The sequence below is a fragment of the Sycon ciliatum genome, chromosome 8 (assembly GCF_964019385.1).
Source record: "Sycon ciliatum chromosome 8, ocSycCili1.1, whole genome shotgun sequence".
Lineage (NCBI taxonomy): Eukaryota > Metazoa > Porifera > Calcarea > Leucosolenida > Sycettidae > Sycon > Sycon ciliatum.
The window spans coordinates 28,684,005-28,695,898 of NC_088650.1; positions in this window are offsets into that span (position 1 = coordinate 28,684,005).

Here is an 11,894-nt window from a genome sequence, read left to right on the forward strand (position 1 = left end):
ACGGTATTGTCTTCCCTAACAATACCTCCCGGTTTCTCCCCCCTCCCCCCCCCCCCCCCTGTATACCATGAAAGGCAGTCCTCCCTTCAACATGGCCTAGTGGAGTGTGTTGGGTGACTGAACAATACAAATACACACAGCACTAATCCTTTCCAGCAGAAGCACTTTCAGAATAGCCACGCAATCGCAACCACTATTATCTACACACAATAGCAAGGAGCATTTGCAGCTTGACCATGATGATAATGGCTTTCAGGGCTTGAATGCATCCATTACAGACCTCATTCCAAATACAAGAGGGAAGTAAATGCCGTTTATGATTGCCTTTGTCAAAGGAATATTTCCAAGTACGTATAACAAGTTGAACATCTCCCCGGAATTCTGGCCGGCACAGTGACTCAGTGACAGGATGATTATGAGCTCTACTACTACTGGACTATTGTGATTACTGACAATAGCCTGAATAGCCTGAATAGGACAGACACAGATAATGACTGATCTAGTGATTGAGATGGCAATCTTTGTGGTCTGCACGCGTGACAGCAATACACACAGAAGTCGCTGCTGTGGGCACAGTGGAGCTGGATCAGCTGTGTTTGTATCTGCTGTGGCCCCCATTTGCCACTTGGATCTACTGCATCTGCCTCCTCTGCACATCCATAGTCTCTGCTGCGACCCATTGTGTTCTTCTCGTCCAGGATGAGTAGCAATGAAGACGCCACAATCAACATCTTGAGCTGACTTCCTGCTTTGGCCAAGTCACTGTGACAGTGAAGTGGTGTTTCAAAACCAGAGTTATCCTGGAGAATAATTCCATGATTACCCAATAACGGCCACCATGGCGCTCACAGGGTCGACAGACGGTCTTGACTCGAGTGTCACTACAGCACAGGATGTGAAGCGCAGAGCTACAAAAAAGAGAGTGTATTGTACTAATTTGTAGCTCATTTCAGCGTGTAGAAATTCTCTGCTGGTTACAGTCACTAAACCTGGCTGAACTCAGCCTGAAGTACATGACTGTAGCTTGTCCTGACGTTCCTAGTCCACGCACCTGGCCCAGTCAGTGAAGAATGAAAGCACTTCAACTAGATTAAACTAGAGCCCGTCGAGTGACCTCTCATTTTGATCTTTTGTTAGGCACGCAGTGCATGCGTTCCCTTTTGTTACGCTACTGCGCCCGAGCTGTCACTGTGTCAGTTCCTGGTGTCGCTGTCAGAGTCTTTGTCCTCAGAGATTCATTGCGAGGGCAGTCGCAACAAACAATTATACAATTACAACCTGATTCGGGACTGGTGGGAAGACGCTAGTGTTCGCAACGCGTGGGAATATGGTCGGAAATCTATCCTCTCGAACTAGTTACTTGTCGAGGGCAAGAAATTGTGCGCTTGGGATATTCTTGGCGTGTGCTAACCCCGTGGCAACTCAACTGCAATAGAAATGCCCCGTTCGAACGTTTCAAATCACGAACACATAATTGACAAGCGGACAAGCGCGGGACTCACCTGGACAGTCGCGAGCAGCCTTTCCCACGATGTCAGCTGTCTTCCTGCAAAAGGAGGGTTGCGGAGAGCTAACGAGGCCTCGCCATGTTCAACATGTCACGGCTTGACCATTCTGGGAAATACTTTCAAAGCTGCAAGATGCTGGAAAAATGCGTGTATGAAAAAATGCTCAAGATTTGTGCAAGCAAAAGAATCTCTTCTCTAGCTCGATCTAGCTCTGTGCATGGTGTGAGCTACATTGTATTATGATGTAGCATTGTAGGTGACATGATTTGGCGTCATATTTGCACAACGTAAACCAGACAGAAGTCAAAGAACCGTCTTCGTGTTATCCGCAAATTGACGGCTACAATCTGTGGACTGCCCGCGAGGCGTTGAGCAGTGCGAAGATACCGTTTTGTAGCGACGTGTAAGATGACTGTAGGCTTAGCAGTCATCGACATCACGTCGTGTTTGATTTCAGCTGTACATGTATCGTGTGTGTATCCCGCACATGCATGCCACCGTTCAAACTACAAACTAACAGTTACTTTTAAAACTCAGCGGACAGGTCACTGACACTGTACAACTGATACGGAAGACGCGATCGGGTGATCTTTGCCTTTGGCTTTGGTGTTGGTAGAAGCACCTAGCTTGGTGGCTCATACTGAAGTTTTGTGCTCCGGGCTGTGTGACTCGACTCATGCTGCAGCTCAATGGCACTACATAGTATGTTCCTGAATATTCAGTGACATGACTTCGTGCTTCCATTCTCCCAAAGGAGTAGAGGTGGTGGGGCAAGTCAGCCTGGAGAAGTGGTGGATCTACAACGATATCAGGATATACTACGCCGGTCCGCCCTGTGCATTGTGCCATGACTAGGACTCACGACTCGTTCTATTCAGGACACTCCACTGTCCAAGCTTTCAGAAAAGTATGCTATTGACCCCGCTTGTTTTTCATGATCCATTGCTTATTGCCTCCCGGGTAATTCCCCGCATCTACTAGTACTAGTACTAGCTGTTTCTGGCTAGTGGCTAGTACATGTGAATAGTATCAGTTCTATCACACTTATCAATATTCCTCTTTGACATCACGCCATCATGGAATAAAAGAATAATAATACAAGTAATGATAACAAACTCACTATCATGCCAGTGTGTTTACCTTCAAATATTTCATTACACTAACGTTACACAGAGAGTGGCTTCAACTTTCTTGCCAGGTGACTGTACATGACTATTGAGTACATGACTATTGTACTACTGAGTACTGTGGAAACATTTCCTTTTCCCATTCGGAGGGCATTCCCTCGGCCTCACCGGTCCCCTACCACCTGTACCATGTGTACGTACAGGTACAAGTGAAATCCGTCGTAAGTGCATCACATTATCACCACGTGACCTGTCACTAGTGGCTGTCATTTCAGACACGTGGAGTGCGATCACCGGCAGTAAAATATGTTCATAGTTCTGGTGATCTCATTCCTATCCTCAAACAGAGTTTGTGTGTACAATTATGTAGGTCCACAGCCATTACTTTTGTATTTCATGTAGTAGTCTACATGACTGTACATGTACCGGTACATGTATGTGCATGCTCTCGTAAGAACAAAAGTTCTTGCCTTGGCAGTGAAAGGGCTACAGCACAGGTCTACATGTACTGTGGCTAGTGTGGGCAACTAACAATGTCTTGATTCTCATACTTGTACATGTCTGGTAGTGGTAATACATGTACAAGTATGGTGTGGGATATTCACTTGCAGACGGTACGCAGCTGGCCTTGCGAGTCGCAGTATTATTTTCTATCAGTCTACAATGGAGCACTGTTGATCTACGTTGTAGCTCTCTCATCCTGGCAGGCTTAATATCACAGTAAATATACATGTATGTTCGGTCATACACCATTTTAAATGGCTCATAATAATCATGGAAACAGATTATTTCTCTTACAGTGGTTACCGGTACATGTACAGGTACCTGGCTGTATCGACTGTGGTGATGAGGCCTGTTCATCAAACTAAGGCATGGTATGGTGAACTGTACGCGGAACCCTGTGTGAGATCATACACATACTACTACTAGTAGTCATCGATGGTGACCTAACTGAATCTCCATCATGTAGCTGGTCCCGATTTCCAGCCTCAAGAGTCAAGTCTCTGTGCTAACAGTTTAAGACTAAACGAGATAGCCAGCCAGCGGCGGAATGGTTGATTGTGGCATCGTCTGGAAAGATGCCAAATGGTCGATTGTAGGATATCTCCCCCGGGAAAACTGCTGACAGCATGTTTTAGTTCGGGTTGCAGCTTCTGCTAAATGGCAAGGCGGAGGGCATCTGTGTGTGTGTGTGCGCGCGCGCGTGTGTGTGTGTGTGTGTGTGTGTGTGTGTGTTTGTCGAGACGCAGGACTAGAGTACACGGTCATGTACTACTACTAGTACTACAGTAGTCGAGAGGCCAAGGGTTTTCACTCATACATGTACATGACTGTACCTCATGCCCAGCGTAGATCTACCCACATACATGTACATGTAATTGTAGTAACTGACAGCTCAACAAGCGCAGTGCTGGCACTGTACTACATAATAATAATTATTATTACTGTGTTCAGGAATCGAATGTCGAAAGCATTGCAGGCACTTTGAAGTGACTACTAGTATTCGCTGCTCCTTGAACAACAATAAAGGGAAGGCAAGTTGTTGTTTGCAACATTCACTTGAAGTATGATGATCTCAGATGCCAGGCCCTGAACTTGGCAGGGTTTGTTTGGGGATTGAACAACGCAACAACAACAACATGGAGAAAGCTGCACACAGCAACACATGATGGTGTTGCTGCTGTTGTTTTTGAAAACTTTGAATTAGACATTCATTCATTGGTTTGAGGGTGAGACGTTCGTAGAACGGTTCTACGAACGTCTAACTTCAACGGGTGTGTATACAATGTAATACAGTAGCCAAACAATGTCCATGAGTCATCTGCACTACTCTCTTGCCATGGAAGGATTGAGAGTGTCCTTTGGAGTATTGCAGGAATATATCTTTGTTTATAAGGAGGAAAACTTCCTTCTGCCAGCGGAGAGGGCTCAACACAATAATGTGGAGCACTATTACGCACAAAAGCCACAACGGAGGTTACAGATTTGTCGCAACTCAGAGTTTCTTGCTCAATGCAATCATCAGGCGACTATATTTTGTTTATATACATGTACTTGCATGTACAGTGAAACCTCGTTAAGAAGAACACTGATAAAACAAACTTTCGCTTAAGAAGAATAGTATGTGTACATGTAGCTCAATTGCCAGTATTGGATAAAATCACTGTGTATTCACTGGGTAAAATATATGGATAAGAAGAACTCCCGTTATTGCGAACAAATCCCGTCGGTCCCTTGGTGTTCGTCCTAAAGAGGTTTGACTGTACTTGAAGTACAAGTACATGTACGTTAGTTCTTCCAGGAAAACCATCCGTTAATTTTGGTGTTTGTTGTGGGACAAGTGGTGCAGTTGAAAATAGTAGTAATTTGTGAACTCACTGTAACGATCATACTAAGTACATGTAGATTTATCGTAAGTTCAGCGGTGCCACTGTCAGGTTTTCTATTTGTATTTATTTACTTGATACCCTAAAGGTTGTTCGCCTGTCGAGGGGTTTCCTGGTTTGAGTTGGCTTGGTCTCTAAGTGGTTGTATTTTGGGTTCGTGGATTTACAATTCATGTACATGTACATGTACATGTACATGTATGTTGATTGTACAATTGAGTGCTATCCTGTATGACCATGTACATGTACATGCACATGTTCTTCGAAGTACATAATATACATTGTACATTGTACTGTGGTGTTTCAAATAGGACCGAAGTCCGCGTCTTTTGCTTTGCGCTGAGCTACTGACGTCGCAACAAAACAAAATGTCTCAACTGACGTCGCAACAAAACAAAATGTCTCAACTGACGTCGCAACAAAACAAAATGTCTCAACCATTTTAGTACAGCCACGCTGCAGCCCTCTGAATTAGCAGTCGCTAGAGCTGCCAGACACGATCATGGATGAGGTGAATGGACAATGCGTCCGAGGGAAGAACCTGTCGCGGCAGCCGATTGCTGGGGCAGTCCCTTCGTGTCCGCCTGCCTGGACGGAGTCGTCATGTCGCAGACTGATCATGTCCAATAATTACCTTTCCAGCACTGTTTTCGTTTTGATAACATCTTCGCCGATTAGCCAGCAGAGGTGAATTGCACTGCGGCCGAAATGCTTCGGCATTGTAGCTTGCTCGGGCGGAACTAATTGCCGTCATGCTGTTGTGATAAGGACACGCCACCCTAAATCCATTAGCTGCTACCAGGCATTTGCAGTCACAATCTCCCCCTCCAGTATCCATTACCGCAATCGCAGCTTGAACAATTCAACTGAAGTGCAATATAAACTCCTACCGTGTAGGAATAGCAGGTAATGGTTTAGTAAGTCGTACGAAGCACACGTCCACGGGGCGTTTCACTCCTTTACTGGCTTTAGATGCAAATTAGTTCCGATGGCCTGAATCATGGATGTCAGTAGTGACACCGCGCGGAGATCAGCCGATAAGGAGGCACAGCACTTGCCTGCTACCCTGGTTACAAGCGATATGTTGTAGCTTAGCTAGCTGTTGCTAGCGGCTTAGGTCCTTCCAGCACGTCATGTGTGTACTGTATTCAACACTGAATGGAGCGTTGCGATAGGTGTTAGAGAAACCGGACCAAATTATAGTAATGTCAGTACAGGTACCGCTCCTACATGATTTCTTGATTGCTTATGTAAACAACCAGCATGCTGTTCTTTGGAGATGACTCACTCTCCGGATATAGCGAGGCCCCCGTCGAGCTTCGACGCCAAGCCAGCTGGTCCAATCTCTACCGACCATTTGCTGGCCATTGGCGTTGTAAAACTTGGCCTGCGAACGTGCGATCGCTCAAGCTCTCCTCAATTATTATTCTGGAAAGTTTGGATATGGTAGGCGAGACACGTGCAGAGGTTATGCAACCAGTCCTGTCATCATGGGCATGGCAGATAAATAATTACGTAGCTGCGAGCGAATTGTGGGATTGTACTGGCCTGTGACAGCACTGCGGCTTTGGCCAGCGAACGATCACAAAACGTCGTGCTACTCGCACCAGATTCAGGCTGAAGCACATGGTGTAGGGTGGTATTAGTAGACTACAGAGGACACAAAGTCCGATCACCTGCCCAAGGCAAGGAACCCCACTGGGTAACCATCACCTACATGTAACTCGTCTAAGCACCCGATGAGTGATCCTGGAGCCCGCGGGAGCGCTGCATCACCATACACTCATGCAGTACCGATATCTGCTTGAAATATTGGACATTGGCAATTGCAATAGTGCTAGTGTGCACAGATAGCTCGATATGATAGCTGGGTGATTAGGATATGGCCAGTTTTTCGTACATCCCTGGCCCCGTCGTCTTCAGCACACGGCTGCTGCGTCCAACTCGCCCTCCGGCCGCACCGCTTGACTTCTGTTTCACCATCGGTAGCCCCATTGGAGGCTCTTGACACGACCTACACGTGATTGAAGAGGTGTCCTTAGCTTCATTTGGCACAACAGAGCACAGTATTTGAAGCATCTCTATTAAGTTAACCTGGCAAAATTGCTCCCAATTATTTCCACCTGCACGAGTATTATAGCTATCTTGTCGTGCTGCTCGCTCGAGCTACAGCTCCATTGTGCAAGTACATTTACATCTGTAGTCCAGCTTCATGTTGTCCAATGCATGTATCACAATTAACGCCAATGAGGTGAGAGCTCTTGTGTGGCGAGGCGACCTCTTTTGCTCACTTCGGGGCAGTTCCTGATCTTCTCCTTTGGAGTCAGCACACCAGGCAGTGTCTGTGGATACATGCAGCTGTAGAAGATGCGACATTGACAAAATAATTAGCAGCACTCCTATACATTCATGTACATGATTGTGCGTGTGCATCGCCGTTAAACCTGGCGCTGTCCCCAAACTGGGTCCAGCATCTTGTTGCTGCGTATTTTTCAGTACATGAGTTCTGATCTGGTATTGGCCCCCTCACATATTTACTGCATGAGAAAATACCATACGGTAGTCATGGTAGTTGAGGAAGGCGATATTCTCCTCTCCAGGCCTACACGCACAGAAACAACACACTACCAGGTGTTGAATTTGTTTTAAACACCAACTCTGGGGTCTGTAAAATCGTCACGTACCCGCACGCTAGCCGTGTGTGACATTGTTGAAAAACTTGAAATATTCCAAAAATTTTAAAATTATTTTCTGAGAGCTTCGCCACTGGATCTGGGCTCATTGTTTTCAACAATGGCCCTGAAAATCACCCCTAGTTTACTCCACCCTATCTGTTCCTGCCAAGGTAAAATACCGGCAAAAGCACCACATACCAGCGATTCAACGAGGCTAGGCAGGCTACGCGGGTCGGAGTGACACGCTGGCCACGCGACAGCGCGCATTCTCTGAAGTAGTCCCATTCAATAGAAAGTGAAATACTGCTCCATTGTGCCTCAGAACGATGTTCAACAATGCGCACACGATAGAGCGTCAATCACCTCGTCGTGCCGGTCGCTTTAGCACCCCTGTCCCTGACCATCGAAGCACAACACTGAGTTTCTCTTGCTCTAGACCGGCCCAACGCTGCGACTGCGCTGCTTGTGCTAGGCCAGTTACTGAGTTAGACACATATGCAGCCTACAGCCTTGCGTAAAAGTACAATGTTCTCTTTTTAGAGAGAATACACTTCAGGGGCAAACCCTGGCACTTACTTGAACCTTTCGCACTACAAAGATGTATTTAACACCACTTGGAAAAGTGGAACAACATGCCTTGGTCAGACCATTCTCGGTTGACTGCAAAACCCAAGTTCATGCCAGACCCCACCACCGACAACACACACACTGTTTCGGGATTATGTTGAGAGTTGGAATTCGTTATTAAACATCTCACCATTCTGTGAAGAAGGAAATAGACAGAACGGCGCGGATAGAGTGGAAGCAAGCATAGTAGGAACTTGAGTGTGTAATAGTGGAATAGGATAGGGTTAGATAGATAGCGGATTATAGATAGCGGATTATGATAGTAATAGAGCAGGCAAAGAATAGATAGATAGGTAGGGTTATGGTCAAGGAATAATTGCACTGCACACATCGGGACGGGATGAAATCTCAAGAAACATGATAATTATAGTTCAATGTCTTACAGCGGGCTGCACGCCGGTATTCCATAACACGATATCTCAAATTTAACTTAGAATGAAGGTGGAAGGAAGTCTGAGCACATATGAGCACATACTTCGAAGTACAAAAGAAAGCACCCATAATGTCTGTGGGGAGCTTATGGCGTATAGTCAAAAATACAAAGGACAAGGTCTAACACTAGCTATGTGTACTACATGTGCTAGTGTTAGGTTAGGCAGGGGGGGGGGGGAGGCCACTAGCTTACTTTACCATAATGAATGTACATGCAAAAGCGACATGTAGGCTATGTGTACAGTATGTGCTGGTGGTAATGGCAGTGTGCAGGCTCCCAGCTCACTTGAATGGATAACATTGTGCTGACACAAGTAAGTGCATACTAGTAGTAGTAATGAGTAAGCAACCTGAATGTGAAAATGATTAGAAGATAAAATCAAGACGGAAAGTGGCACTTCGCAGTGCGCAAGAGTTGGCAAGACCAGGCACTTGGCCGCATTAGTCACACACTTGATTGGTTTGGTGCGCGGACATAATTACTGTATTGGGAAATCTCCCTGCAGCTGCTGCCTGTCATCGCCTCACGCCAGTCGATCTACTGTCAGCGCGCTCAGCAGTGACAGTAATAAGACTCCACCACTAGTGCACTAGCAGGTTGCTGGATCTGCGCTCATGACAGGCGTCCACGCGTCCAGTCCGGCCGCACACGTGTACTGGATTGACAGCACGACGGGCCACAGCTCAGGACAGTAGTAGCTGTCACACTCACAAGTCAGAGATATGATCATGCTCTGCCATAGGTCTGAGCTGCATCATAACTCTACGGACTCTCAGACACACTGTTGGACTTGAAGTTGAAGCTGCTGGAACCAAGGAGGTATACTACGTACGGTGTTGAAAGCAGTTCGTTTGGAAGGCACTGCAGGAATAGTTCGTCCTTGGACTGTTTTTGGAGGAATGGTAATGGTAGCGGTTGGGCCTGATGCTGGTCTGGTAAAGGACCTACAGAACACCTGGTAAACTGTAGCTGTGCCAGTGTGTGTTGGAGCGGCCAGGGTCATTGTAACGCCACGGCTCATCACGTTGATCCTCAGGGAACGCTGTGTAGAGGGCAGCTCATAAAACACGTTCGAAACAGGCCCAGAACACAGGTTCGCTTTCATGGCACAAGTACACAACAGCGTTCGCGGGCTAAGGACTTCGCGCCAGCAGTGATAATCACTGGATGTTTTGCTTTGCTAGGCACCACCTGAGGATATCACTTGTTGGCACTCTCTCTGTGCTTTCAGCTAGCCCAGTAACAGAATATCGGTAGGATGCTGTGAAACCAGACACCTTCATACACAGCATGCAGTGACAAGCCAACACCAGGGGCTCACCTGATCAAAAATGGGCAGTATTGCAGTCTTGTCAGTCGGGGCTTTCGGTAAACACATTCTGCTGGTTCGGAGACGGTCGGGAGGTTGGTATGGCGCTATTCGGGTGTGGTGTCAGCTGCATGGCAGCGACTTCGGTACACATTCACCATCAGAAGAGTAGCACCCACGGCGAATCCAAGCACAGACACCGACGGATCCATATTGCGCAGGTAATTATGAACATTACCAAGGCAGCGCTCCACAATGTCGCCAACACGGGGTGGACGCATCTCGCCCATGATTATCGCCTGAGTTCGGCGCAGTGCGGCAAAGCGATCATCGTCCTGCTCAGCTATCAGGCCATCTGCGTAGTCAGCGACGTCGAGCATCATATCCAGGGCGTGATCCATGGAGACCTCCTCCGCAATAGACGCATCCTGCTGGGCAGCCAGTACGGCATCACGCGGCGAGAAATCCGCATCACAGCACGGTTCCTGTCCGTCGTCGGCTGCCACATCGGCCGCTATCACGTTGTCGTTGACTTGAGATTGCTGGTCGGGCAGTACAACTAAGGGTATAACTGACCGACCTGTGTTGATGTCTTGCCAGCACTCTGAAACAGGGTAGGTTGGCAGAGGTGCATCGACTGATGATGATAGCTGCCTGTCGAACAGAGGTGGTAGCAAATTCTTTCCGATCGCCTCGATGCTGGGTGATATATTGTCGTTGAGGTCTTTAGGACTCTGATCTCCGCCATAGGCGGTTAAATAGTCTCTCCTTTTCGCCTCGCAATCCGAATCGGGCAGGTTTTTAGCGCACGTACTGAAATCAACCTCACCATCCATGGCCCACCTCCTAGTTGACTGTCCCTCTTTCGTGTTGGCCATAATCCTTCTATCACTTCCTAACTACCGAGTCTCAATCCCTCGCTGTCACCCCTCTGCAAGCGGACACAGGCCTCATTTGTCTCTTCTCAAAGTCTGCCAATGTCTCGCAACTGATGACAGCATGCACGACGCGACGATCCTTTTATATCCTCTCGGCTGCCGTGGCTGGCTTGTGGCTGTAGTGCCGCGGGGACAGCTCGCGTATCTGGATATCGCCGTGTCATGAGTGCAGCGCTAGCGTTCGGATCGGATTGATTTGCGCCAGGCCAGGCGCTGGGCATAAATCATGTGCCGCGTGAACCAGCCTGACAAACGAAGCTGGCTGCAGCGCTGGTGGTGTCACTGCTGGCTACAGCACTACAGTCTACAGTCATCATACATGGTTGACACCAGCTTTCCTCTACTGCATTAGTGCATTGCTCAGTCTTTGCCTGTGTACTGTGTAGTCGCGGATAGAGTAGTCTGACCCAAGTCTGGACCTACATGTAGGTACCTGGCACTGGCAGTATTTTCGTCTTTTCGCACGGACCTTCCATGCGCAGTCTGTGCCAAACTCCTGCGCCAGAGCCAGACCTGTAGCGGGCATGCTGCGCTGTGCGTTTCGAGGCGATGGCAAGAGAAGCGCAAGATTCGCGCCCCAGTGAGCAGGCAGGCTTGGACTGCACTCACTCTCACTCTCAGTCCACTGCCACTTCTGGGCTAGCTGCGCGTGGCCTGACGAGTGACGTCCCCGCGGGCACTACATCTGGATCATGAATGCAGTCAATTTTGGCTATAGTATTGACGGGTATTCCCTTGCATGCTCTCTCTCTCTCTCTCTCATGCAGCGCACGATAGAGTTGCATTCAGAGACATCATTCACTCATTGATGCCTCTACGATCACCTTGTGATTATGAGTTAAACATACACACATACATTGACATTAGTCAGCAGTGTGATCCCCTCCCTG